This window comes from Bidens hawaiensis, unplaced genomic scaffold (assembly GCF_021521415.1).
Source record: "Bidens hawaiensis isolate Kalapana, Puna unplaced genomic scaffold, B.hawaiensis_p1.1 tig00021062_1, whole genome shotgun sequence".
Lineage (NCBI taxonomy): Eukaryota > Viridiplantae > Streptophyta > Magnoliopsida > Asterales > Asteraceae > Bidens > Bidens hawaiensis.
Genome location: NW_027493266.1, coordinates 131092 through 145256, shown reverse-complemented (window position 1 = coordinate 145256; position 14165 = coordinate 131092).

Below are 14165 nucleotides of genomic sequence, written 5' to 3'. Positions count from 1 at the left end.
GATCCTTATTATTAATAAAATCAAATATTTATAAGTATTCCTTATTGTATTTTCATTTTATATCCTTTATGTTTTCAAAGTTGTTCATTTATGGTTTAAACTCTAAAATAATCAAGAATTAGCCTATTTAGAAAGTTCAAGGACCTAAATTGCCAAACGACAAAAATTTTCCGCCCTTGACCTAGAGCGTTGCGCGACCACGGGAGTGGATGGCTGTCGCGCAACCCTGGACACACTTGCACAGAATGCTTTGATATATTTGCTTTCATAGTTCGTTTTTGGTACAAAATCGCTTATTTTTGGACCATATGGCGCGATTTAAGCCCAAGAAAACTAACATAGACTAAGTACTTGTCCACATACATTACCCCTTCCTCAAGAACGAAATTTGGCTGCATATATTGTTGATTTGATCATTAAAACTTGATTCGGTTTCTTAAACGAGTAAACTAACTAAAATTAGTTCGTTTTTGCTTATTTTATATAAACATAACTTATTTCTTCTGCCATAATTTCCCTAAACCCTAAATACATTATTCCTAGCCGTCACCTACCTCTGCTCTTCATAATATTGCTTGTTTTGGCCATATTACTTGAAGATACAAGCTTCGGTGTTTTGACTTTACCGTTACTACAATCTTTGACTTTCGTTTCTCATCAATTGAAGCACTATCCGGGTAAATTGTCTTCTGTAAAGTTTTTCATTATCATTCACTTGTCAATAATCTTCAATTAATTTATGATATTAAAGGGTGTTGACTGGTCAATTCGATTAAAACCCGTTCAAGAGCATATTGGTCAACAAGTTTGACTAATCAATTTCTCATGCTTCTGGTCGGAACTGGCTTTCGGTCCAGAAGACTTTATTTTCATAACAAGATTTTAAGGCTACTGACCAAAACCCAACTTCTGACTCGTCGTTCGGATTCTGGTCAGTACCGGCTCGCTTAAACGTTTAAATTCTCATAAACGGAGTTCTAGACATCCGTTTGGAACGATTCCAAAGACAATGATTTCGGTTTTACTCATATTTATTTATCTCAAAGTTTCAGGTTCGATTGATTTACTTGGTTCGACGCATTAAAGGACGACTCATTTTTTTATTAACCGTTTATTCTTATTCTTGTTCACCCGTTTAATCATCAAGGTGAGTTTTATCATTCCCCTCCATTTTACTGTTTTCATAAGTTTTGGGGACATATGCGTACTAGCACTAATATCTAATTTATATTTTGATACACCATATCTATACAAAACTAACAAACGAATGATTGTGTGTATTTCGATCAAATGTTATTTGTTATTTCCTTTTGTGCTTATATTCTATCATTTTGGGAGAGGTCCATCAGAATTCTAGCATGTCAGTATGATCATACGCCGTCTTAGTAACCAAAGCCCGATTCGCTTGGTGATAGTAAACCGACAATCACAGTTATATGCAGTCATAATAGTCATAGCCCATGTTCGTGAGGCATGATTAATTGACACACTCTTTTTAATGGTTTGATTGTTTATTACCGCATTTATTTCGTTTGGAATATTTATTTATATTATTATTATATCATGCAAAACTGATGATAATCTCACTTAACCTAGTGTTGACAAACTCTATTTATTTTCTACGCATATGCGGGTTACCATTAGACTTGAAGTTTAAGGTGAAGCATGTTTTGAAGGACCTTAGGAAAATCAATGAAGACCATTATTAATTCTATTATGTTTGGAATAATTTCTTTGTTTTGGATTATTTGTTTATGTTTGAATGTCTGTGCACGTGAGTTGAAATAATTAATCTAATAGATATTGTCATATTTTATTTTATGATAGTACCTTTGAGCTGTGAACAAATCAGCTCACGCCCCAGCATTTCCGCCTTAGGTTGGGGTGTGACAGGTTGGTATCAGAGCCGAAGGTTTTAAGTTAGGTCGTTAGAAATTGTCCTAGAAATATGCTTAGGACCCCATACGTGTTTATCTGACTATTAATTGTTTACAGCTTATTTAAGTTAATTATTTATTTTGTTATTATTCATTGTGCACACACACACAAATTCTGAGGTTATGCCTCACATTCAAAATATTTTTAAATCCTTTTATTTTTAGTGGTTTGCCTTTTATTTTGGAAAATTTCTTAAGAATCCCCGTGTTTTGTTTTTACTCCCTCACTTTAGTGTCGCACCCCAACCTAAGGCGGAAATGTCGGGGCGTGATCCAATTGCTCACAGCTTGAAGATACTATCATGATATAAATGTGACAATATATAATTAATTATTTTATTTCAATTATACACATAATATCCAAATACAATAAATAATTTAAACATACAAATATAAGCTCAAATAAAGATTAACTTGAATATATCCTAAGGTCTTGTCTACATTTCCAAACTTCAATCTTCAATACAAGCGACCTGCATATGCGTATAAAATGGAGTTTTGTCAACATAAGTTGAGTGAGAATATCACCAGTTTTGACACAACAATATAATTAAGCATAACATAATAAATGCGATAAATATAATCAAACCATAAACAAGTATGTAGACCGTTGCCAAGCGAATCGGGCGTTGGTCACCAGCGGGAACACCCACTATATGATTGATTGAATAGTAATCCCAATATACGATTGATTGAATGGTAACACAAGTAAGCAAGTAGCACGTTTGTTTGATTAAATCACTCACAATAACACATTTGCATTTGTTTGAATATATATAGTACGAAATATGGATATGTACGCATATGTCCCCAAAACGTTTAGAAAAGCTGGTAAAATAGGGGAATGATAAAATGACCTTAGATTAATGGATATCGAATGTAAATACAATTAAGCGAGCTTAACGAATAAGCAAGTTGTCCACTACACGTCAAACGATATATACGATTCAGAATCTAAGCTTTTAGGATATGATAATATAAATAAAAATGAACTCATTGCCACCGGAATCAATCCAAACGGACGTTTAGAACTCAAGTTATGTTAAATTTAAGATTTAAGCGAGTTGGTACTGACCGGAATCCGAACAGCGATTCGGAAGTTGGGTTTTGGTCAGCAGCCTTAAAATTTTGTTACGAGAATAAAAGTCTTCTGGACCGAACGTTGAATCCGACCAGAAGTATGAGAAAACGTTAAGTCAAACTAGTTGACTATTTTGTCCTTTAACGAGTTTTAAACGATTTGACCAGTCAACACCCTTCAACCACCGAAATTGATTGAAGGTTATTGACTAGGGAATATATACGAATGATTTCAATGTTTACAACTTACCCGGAAAGTGAAAGAATCAACAGAAACGATGAGTCAAAGGTCCATACGTATGCAAAGTCAACCGGTTATGAACGTATCTTCAGCCAATAAGCAAAAACCAAAGAGTTTGTGGAGGGTCAGAGGAGGGTGATGGATGAGAGTAGTGTTTTAGGGTTTAGGGATGATTTGTGGTAGAGAAATAATGGTATGTTTATATAGGATACACTAAATCGATTTAAATATGGTAACTTACTTGTTTAAGTACCGAATGGGCCTTTAATGATTAAATCAATGTTACAAGCTGCAAATTTCGTTCTTGATCAAGGGGTTATGTATATGGACATGTATTTTCGTTATATTAGTTTTCTTGGAGCTTAATTCACCCGATTTATGCCTAAAATAAGTGATTTGCATGCTAAAAACGAATTAGGAACCAAAATAATCAATTAATAACAAAATCGAACCAATTAATAAATTCATTTTTAATATTTAAGGTAAGAAAATGGACATGTTATAATATTATATAACTTATGTTGGGGCATAAGTTTCAAGATTTGGGTAAAAAATAGTTCCTATACTTTTATAAATACAAATTTTAGCCGTTATAACTGATTTTAAGGGTTTTTTTTAAGAACTATTTGGCATAAATGAAAGTTATGAAATTATAAAATAAGTTAAACCTCCAGGGAACTCCAGGGGTGGGGCATACAACTAAGTCCTAAATACCCTGAATGTAAGGCTTGTAAGTCAGGATGACATGTAAGTCCAACGTTCATCCTTAAAGTCTAAAAATTATTTTTATAGAGATAATTCTTTGATCAAGCACTAAGGGGCTGGAGTCAAGTTGGGGTGATCTGGGGAAAGCCAAATAATCTTTGAGAAGAGATAAGGGGCATCATGGGTCCATGAGTGATGTCCATATTAGCTTTATGCCTAATTGAATCTAATCATATCACTGGCGCAATGAAAATCATACTAAGTCTCTAAATACCTGCTATCAACCTTTTTCACTATGTCATAATAATGCTAAAAATGGATCATTGTGAAACTATCTCAATCAATATGATTTCATGTTCTAATCTTTTCTTAAAAAGGGGGGTTGCCTATTTTTTAAACAGCAAAAATTTGATCCCAACTTATGTTAAATTTTCTGAAGACTGGATAGGTAAATTAATTTTGTTTTAGTTTAGTTTTTTATTTTAACTTTATTTTTTATTTTTATTTTTACCTCATATTTACTCGTGCGAAATAAATGTCTTTAAGAAATCAACTTTTAATCGGGATTATTTTTTAAAACGAGTGGGCCAGTCCTTTGGCCCAACGGATGTTTTGTTCTCGACCTTATCAAAGTGACCCAGCGAACTCAACCCATGCGAGTTCTCGGCTCAAAATAATTATTCTTGGCTATATGTGTTCTCGGTCAGTATATGTTCTCGGCACAGTTTGATGTGACTTATAGCTTAAAAGGAACTCATTGCTACTTATTAATCATTCTTGAAATTTGCAACTTCCAATATCTTCCAAGATCTTCCAAAATCATAACCATCTATTCATTAATCTTCATACCTTATGTATTCATCTAAGCTATGTTAAATCATTGAGAGAGGTAAGTAATGTTAACCAGTGTTTATCTTTGCCTCTTGAGTATTTCGGTTTTGAGGTAACAATGGCTTAATCGATCTATGATTATAGTTTTTTTTCGGTCTCTTGTTGAAGTTACTAATTGTTTTTGAGTTGTTAAACAAAGATGCAGGCTTGGTCATCAATGATAATTGGTAGAATGGTGAAGATGAAGGGTCATATGCATGTGGAGATTGACCAAAATCTCCTGGTCAATCAGAGAGTTCCATGGTCAACCGACGTTTCAAGGGACTCACGATCAAACCTTCATCGGGATTCTGTTTGCTCGATCAAAGGTCTATCATATTCAATGCTTCTAAGTCGATTGAACCTAAGATCCTCTACTGTTTTCATCAATCAATCTCATGATCATCTACTTGTAATGGCAAGTAGCATGACTTGTGCTGGATTACTAGCCGGGGTTACTACTGGAATAAAGGCACTAAATAAGACACTCAACTTCCAAATTTCTATTTAGAAGCCACCGTATATATGCCGGAAGGAAGAAATGAAGGTATAGAAGCATGTTAGACGTCTACGGCTGGCATTTTGATAATAGCTGAAATCAAGCAATAAACCAAGGGGGAGAATGTTGGGTCATATTTTGTGGTTTATGCTTTGTAGTATTGGATTTAGTTTTGGGCTTAGGTGGGCTTTTGTATATAAATCGAGATCATTTGATCTTGGTGGGCTTTAGTCTATTTTGGGCCCAGTTGGTAGGATATATATAGAACATATGTTAATGATATTAAGGTTTTTCGTTCAAGGATTATTATTCACCCGTGTAAGTTGTTAAGGGCTTAAGCACCCGACGTAAAATATACGTATGTTTTGAAGCTTTTCTGTTTGTTTTACGTGTGTTCTTGTGTATTACATAGAATCGGCTTGGTGATTAGTTTCCGCCTAATCATCGAGTATATTGATATCACATTGAAAGATCCGTCACGGGACTTACATCTATGTATATGTGTATATAAACATCATTAAATAGGGATAAACATTGTGTATATAAACATCATTAAATAGGGATAAACATTAAAGGTTGAGTTGGAATTGTAATTTTGGATAAACATTAAATAGGAAACAACCGTATCTAGGGAGTGATGCCCACTTCTAATATCATTTCCTTAAAACAAATCGGTCCTTCGGTTTTGACTCGGTCTTCAAGGGTTAAAACCCGAAACCGACCGAGATCGAATTGCAGGGATACTAGAGACTGAAGCATACATATTAAAATATAGGGTCGGTCCAAAATCGGGTAAAATCGGTCGGGTTCTTCGGGTTTTTTCGGACAGACCCTAATTCTGCACACCCCTAGGATCGAGGCGTGAATGAGAGATGTTTATGATGAACGAAAGGAAGGAAATGTAATTGTTTTAGATGCCAATGTTACCAAAGTGTTGCTAATTTGGTTTCTTACTTATTCTTTTATTTATTAGATTTTATAAATGATATTAGCTTGGTGGCAGTGTAACTTTCTCGAAGGTCAATAACACTTACCAATATCTTCTTATCCAAGTTATATCCTAGAAAAGAGGTTTTTCCTCCTTTTAAGACCACGCATGGTGGTAAGCGGTAACTAAGTATAACTAGGTGTTTTTAGACACGTGACATCCCAGTTAGCAATGACTAATTTTGCAAAAAGTGACGTAGTGGTAAAATGCTTCTTTCAGTGATTACATAATTATTACCCTTTAATATTTTTGATATAATAAAAATATAAAATAAAAGACAAAAAAAAATATATGATTGGGCCAACCCTCCCTCCACCACTGTTGTATATACAACTAAGCGTCTAGCCAATCCAAAACTAACTTCACAACTAGGCGGCGTAGTGGCATTCTCCTTGTTTTGGGTTACTTTACCCCTCCATAACATGATCACTATGCATAGTCTAATGGCATATAATAATTGGATTTGAACTTGAGACGCACCCGAAGGTAAGTCTTATGTCAAGAACTCCTGACCACCCGGATGAACCTGCATAGCAATTATTATTTTATTAGAATATGTATATTCAAGAAAAATTTTTGTAAATGTAAAATGTACAAATATAAATCCAAAAATCCGAGCATTCTTTTAAGCAAAGAACGCCTTAAATGGAGGAACATGTATACTATTATTAGCATAGCATGAATTTAGAAAATAAGAAAAGAGCACTGAGAAATGGCTTGGTAGGCATTGTTTGGTGGTGGATTTTGCCTTCTCATAAAATGTAAGGCCCTGAACCCGGCGACCCTACAATTGACGTGTTGGATTTACTCATTCACATAGTTCTATAATCAGAGTTAGTTAAAACCATTCGTGGAATATAAAAGTCAAACATTCATACAATCCATCAAGTACTCGTTTTAAACAACATAACATACGTCTTAATGATAAACATAAACAACACGTGAATCTTCTTTCTTTCGATGACAGTCTTCACTTTATTGCCACGTGTCCCATCTCAAGTAACCTGTCTCATTCTATTCACCTGCATGCATACTAAAAGTCAGCTACGCTGAGTGAGTTCTAGTTAATCAGTTAACATACATTACATTTATATTCTCACTTATACGTGTCCGAAGATACGTATTTCATACTTTTCTTACTAATATATATTTCTTTCATGCATACTTACATACTTTCTTTCATAATTTCCTATGGTATACCATATGCTATTCTATTTCTACCATCTCAGATATTATTAGGGCCCGGTTCCTTCTGTCACAGATATTATTAGGGTCTGGTCCCTTCTGTCTCAGATATTATTAGGGTCTGGTCCCTTTTGTCTCAAATATTATTAGAGTCTAGTCCCTCTGTCTCGAATAACCATACAACCATACATGTCTCGTCAATCGACCATACATTCGTGCATACTTTATATACCTTTCATATATATATATAAATACATATATTCATACGATAACATACATATTCTTACTCTACTAATAACATTTAATTCGTAAACATTCACGTATCATACACTTACCACTTAAGGTAAGTGTATTAACTAACACATAGGAGTACGCACACAGACCCGAAAAACGTTATAGAGAAAGGGGCTAGAACTCACCTGCAGTCGGTTCCTCTTCAAGTTAATCGTAATGCCCTTCTTCAACTGAGCTCGGCTAATTGTTTAATAATTACACGTATTATTCTCTATTTTTAAATATCTTTTATGTGCCTAAGTCAACGAAACCGAACTTTATTAGTTTAACGACTCTTAACAAATCGAACTTATAATCTGACGAAACTGATCTTTATCGGTTAACGAAACCGTACTTACAAGTTAAGATTTTTCTATGAGCTTCGAACCTGGAATTTTAAGTTAACGATTCCTTAACGAACTTATGACTTTAACGAACCTGAACTTGTAAGTTTAGCGAGACCGATCTTTACAAGTTACGAAACTAAATTCTATAAGTTATGGTTACTTAACGAGTCGGGTTTCGAGTTGAGTTTATGGTCTCATTCGCACCGGGTTCCAAGTTCCATTTAAGTACATTCGGGTCGAGCCTCACCATGTTTCCCGTTGCCTCATAATCGAGCCGACCCCACCCTATAACTAGTCGACTCGTTGAGTCGGGTCGTTTATCTCCAGTCGACTTGGCTGGAGTCGAGCCATTACCTCCCATCGAATCAAGCAGAGTCTCCCACTGTCCAGTCACTCACTTTGAGTCGGCTCCTTTTGATTCCGGCCTAAAACATACAAAACGGGACCTAACAATCTCCCTCTAGTCTTTAGTATTGGAACCCATCGGTGTCGTAGACGAGAAGTTCTTCATCTGTTAGTGGAAGTTCAATAAGTCTGCGTACGAACTTGTTGAAGGCTTCAACTATCAGGTCGGTGTTTTGACGTCCCAAGTCCTCGACGGTCCTCAGTGGCTTGTTGTAGAGCTTCTTCACATCCTCAATGTGTAGACCCATAAGCTCATGCTCGTCAAACACTCGAATCTCATGCATATCACGGCAGTGTATGACGGCCTCACCGGTTTTATTGTCAAACTCCCAATCTATGAAGTCTCGGAGAGTGTTGGGAAGACAGGGCTCGCCATGATAAATCTCGTGACAGTCTTTCGGCGCCCTGTATCTCCACATAGTGCGTGGCTCTCCGGTAGTTGGGTCTATCTCCTTTAGGTTCTTGTATTTTCGACCCTTGTTTGGCTCGAAATCTTTGTAGTCAACCTTTGATTGACGATGGAGATAGTCTGGGACCCAGCTTTCTAACGTACTCCCAAATGCACCATGGCCTAGAGCTTGTCGGAGATAATTAGCTCTGGTAGCGATTTTAGCTCATGGTGGTTGAGAAAGATCAGATCTCCGCTGTATCTCCTAATGGCCCAATAGTTGTTTCGCTTATCATACTTCGCGTAGACAATGAATGAATCGTCATGATAAGGATAGTTGAGCACACGGGCACACGCACGACTTGACACAATGTGCGTCTTTCTTTTCTTCTTTGGTGGTTCCTGTGTCTCGTCATGATGGATTGAAGACGGGATCAGTAGCTGGATTTTCTGAAGCTTGAACTTTAGCAGGAGGAGTGTCTGGGTTGGGTGAGTAGTTGATGTAGTTATCTTCAACCCTCGCCTCTATATTCTGATCAATAAGTTGCTCCAAGTTCATTCCTACTTCAATAAAGTCATCCATAGCACCTGCAAAGTCATAAGGAAATAAATCTTTATACATATCAGTAATCTGTGTGTCGTGTTCCCTGACTTTGCCAGCCGAGTCGTGAGCAGCAGGGTCTTGAACGTCATGTTGAGCTGGTGGAGGTGATTGAGTGTTATCTCCACCTCCACCTCCTGCTGCCCCGGTCCCTCCATCTCCACCTCCTCCACCTTCATCATCATTATCGTCATCTTCATCAAAGCTATCATGAACTTCATCATAGTCATCATCTTCTTCCTCATCATCATCTTCCTCATCACCATCAACATCACCATCATATCCACCACCAACACCGCTAGACTGGCCGCCCTGTTGTACTAACCGACCAACAGTTGCCTCTCCTTCAGATACTATAGCCTGAACTCCTCGCATGGTCACAGATGGACCTGCGGTAGGCTGTGAACCACCGACTTGAGAAGTCTCACCAGACCTTCTCCAAGTCCCAAACACTGCGTCAAGCCTATCCTCTAGACCATGAAATTCATCTTCTTGAATGCCCATGAGGTCTAAGGCCGCCTGGTACTTACTCACCATGTCTTCATTCGTCTTGAGCTGTAGCTCATTCAGACGATCTTGTTCCTTGATCTTTTCTTGTATGGCCTCCATTTATGCTCTGAGCGTATCGAGAGAGGCGGAGGAAGCAAGCTGATTTTCCAAATTTGCAACTCTTGAGTTTGTAGCTTCCTTTTCAACATCCCACCTTCTCTTTGCATCTTCGATCTTCTTGCTTACACTAGATCTGAGAGCACTAGCACTTGGTAAGTCTCTTTCAAGTGTAGTCAGCCTATCTCCAAGTCTTGTGTGATCTGCTCTCAGATTAGCGTTTTCAGAGGCCTCACGATTCATTAACGCTTGTAGATTCTGGATTCGTGTATGGAAGGTGTTTGTCAACAATCTTTGATTTTCAGCAAGAGCATCACTTGCCTCCTTATGCTCTTCCAACACCCTTATCCTTTCCCTCAGAGCCGCCTTTTCTTCCTCATCCTCCAACGCCTTTTGTTTCATCTCCTTAATGAACTTGAGGAGCACAATTTCTCTTTCTACCCTCTTAGCGTTGGATTCCTCCAGTGCGACGATCCTATAGAGGATAGGATCGGCGTATACTGGAGGTGTCGAAGACATCCCTCGGGAAATGGGTTTTGGTGAGATAATGGTTGATGGTGGGGTGGTGGACATGATGGGTGGTGAGGTTGTCGGCAAAGGTAAGGTGATGGCTTGGGTAATGATTGGTGAAGTTGTAGTGGTGGGTGGTGTTGGTTGTGTTATAGATGGTGTGAAGGTTTGGGTTGGGGTAATGACGGTTTTGCTCCATAAGCTTGTTGTTTGTATTGGTGAGCTGAAAACTGATGAGGTGAATATGGATGAGGTCGGTTGGGTAGGTGGTGTTGATACTTGAGAAGGTTCGGGTTGGGTTTGTTGTTGTGGTGGTGAGTGTGGTAAGGATGGTAGTTGGGGTAGGAATGTTGAAATAGGTTGGTCTGTTGGTGAAGGTTCAGGTGAGGATTCTGGTGAGTCATGGAGTAGGGTCTTGGTTTTCTTGGCTTTGGTTTTCTTTCTGGTTTTTGGTGTCTTGTCGGCAGGGATTTGTATCTTGGTTACATCTAGTGTCTTGAGGGCTTGGGCCAGGGCCAGGGCCTCTTTGGTGATTTTTGGTTGGTCGGATGGTTTGTCTTGTGAGGGAGACTTGACAAAAAACATAGTTGACTTCTGGGAGTCCCCAAGTTTCCTCAAGCGCTTCAAGGGCAGCTGGTCTTCTTCTTCCTCTTCAAGTTCTATCACTTTGCCCTTTTCAGCCACTTTCCTCTTTAAGTCGTGCTTGGCCTTTGTTCGATCTTCGGCCGGCTCATCACTGGAATCTTGTTCTGCCCCGACCTCTGGCTCATCCTCCTCTTCACTATCATCAGATGCCTCATTCCTAGCAGGCTCTACTTCCTCAAGCAATCCAAATTTAGGACCCGGCCTTGGTCCTTGATACTGATGCCCCCTTCCTTTGGTGCTGAGAAGCACACCAAAGATCGACAACTTGATCTCATTTACATGATATGGCTCAGGATGAGATTTCTTGTCTTTTGCTTTCTTTGATCCTGGCCTTGGAACATCTGGGATTAAATCATCCAGGAGCATCTGTATGAATCTCGGATACAAAAGCCATGTGGCTCCACTCCTAATATTCCCCAACATGCACAGGAATATTCTTCGAGAATAGTTGAATTTTTCTTAAGCAGTTAAAGCATACATGATCCGGACCCAGTCTACACTCATGCTATCAAGCCCTCCACGTATATCAGCAAAGCAATGAATCACTATGTGGAAGAGAAATCTCCAGTATGGTGGGAGATGCTTCTTCTCAAGGCTTTTCCACTCGGTATCGTATCCCATCTGAGCAACAAATTCAATCAGTTTCTTTCTATCACCCCTCTCAAACTTGTAATCGGGCTGGTCATCAATCTTTAACACCCTTCTAATGTCATCTTCAGTAATAGTCAATTCCTTTCTTGCAACTGTTGTTGTAAACGATAAAGAATCATCTGCAACCTTGGCAAACGCCCAGAAGTCCAAGACCCACTTGTAGTAAATGGCTGGGTCAGCAGATAAAGCGTGTGCAAGGGGTGATTGCTTGAGCCCCTTGACCATAGAGGTGAAAACTTTATCCTTCTTGGCCTTTGGTAACTCGAGAGCACAAAACAAATTGTGACCCTGAAATCATATCATAAGATCATGAGAATCATCATTAAAAATTAAAATAAACAAAGTAAATATGATTTACACATATATAAAATCCTTAAGTATATACATGTTACATAATTTAATTAATTATGTATATTATATATGTTACCTAGTCTAATATACACAATTTTTAAATTCAAAACAGTCTAAGTATCCAAACAGTTCAAATTTTCAAAACAGGTCAGTAACTGACATTTGTCCAAAATTCACCAAGTGTGAGTTTTTCGCATGAAAAATTTCGCATGGAGAATAGTTTCGCTTCGCATGGGCATGCGAAGCGAAACAGAAGCGAAACAGAAATCATTTCGCTTCGCATGGGCATGCGAAGTGAAAAACCTATTATGCGATAAAATCCCACTTATCAAATTTTTGTTTCCTTCTCCATCCATTGAAGTCGCCCAGCCTTGAATTAGGTTTCTGGAAAGTTTGAACCAAAAACCCTTTGGTTTTCCTGGTCAATTGAATCTTTGAACACAACAGTTACCCCTAAATCTATAAACTTTACAAATTAAAACTATAACTAATTAACAATGATGATAAACAAGATCTAGTCCAAATAACAGTTCATGATCCAAATATCAACACCATATATAAGAAGATCTATTCTAGATCAAGTCGACGATTCATATGAACCATCACCTCAATCTTGGTGAACCCAGAAACATAAAGATGAAAGGATTGATGGTGTTCTGATGTTATACCGAGGGTGGATAATCTGGATTCAACGGCATGTTTGATAATGACGGCCGGATTGTTGAAGAATTGAAGAAATTTTAGGGTTTGAATGTTTGAAGATGAGAGAGAAGAGAGAGTAAAAGATAAAAGTGTTTGGTGAATAGTGAAATATATTTTAGCTTTCCATTATATATAGGGTCAGCCTATCTCGCGATAAGGTCAAAACATCGCGAGTATTCACCGAAAATACACTCTCAGTCCTCGGTTTTTAAAATAATTTCAATTTTCAATCCATGAAAAACATTTACCCATCGAATCCAAGCACTTGGTTGTTTTGCAAAATTTTCTTTTGTTGGTCTGTAAGCGATAACGTTTGCACGATCGATCTCTTTTGTCAAAACAAAACACACTAAAAGAAGACACTTAAAATAGAGGCAAAAATAAAATTGAAATTAAGATTAAAAATAAAACAAAATAAAATAAATAAATGAATAAAATAAAATAAAATTAGGAATAAAACTTAAAATATTAAACTATGTAGATACTTAATATTTTAGAAAACAAAAAAAAAATAAATATAAAATAAAGAAAATATAAAACAATTATAAAGTTACAAAAAAAACAACAATATTGAATTAATTTACATAGATCTTTTCTTTAGTTAATTTACAAAGAACGATCACGACATGGAATCATATTGATTTGCAAAGCCCTAGATCGCGTTTCCATTTTGAAATTATTATGACACAAGTTCATCATTGACAGTAGATATTGTCCTCCTTTTTAACTTGACAAGTGTTTTGATGCTAAAATGATATGTTTAAAGTACACTTAGGCACGGTGCTTATGTGGTTCCCACTTAATTAGACATATTACTGATTCCATCATATCTCGGGTTTACTTTGTGTTAACATATCACCTCAACTTGACTTAAACCTTTCTTAGTTGATCACAGTACTCTTATTTACAAACTTGACTTATTGTACACTGTACACATGACACTTTGTGCTTTGCACACTTGACTCGATCTAGAAAGATTAAAATAAAGCAGAAGTTCAGGCCATAACAATCAGGTCGGATAATACCATATTATCGCGCAGAGAAAGTCCAAGGCTTGAACAAAAGAAAGAAAATAAAACAAAGCAGAAGACTCAGGGCCTTAATAATCAGATCTTGTATGACTACAAATGTAGAAAGTCCAAGGCTTGAGTCGAAAATAAATGAAGAAATAAAGCAGAAGT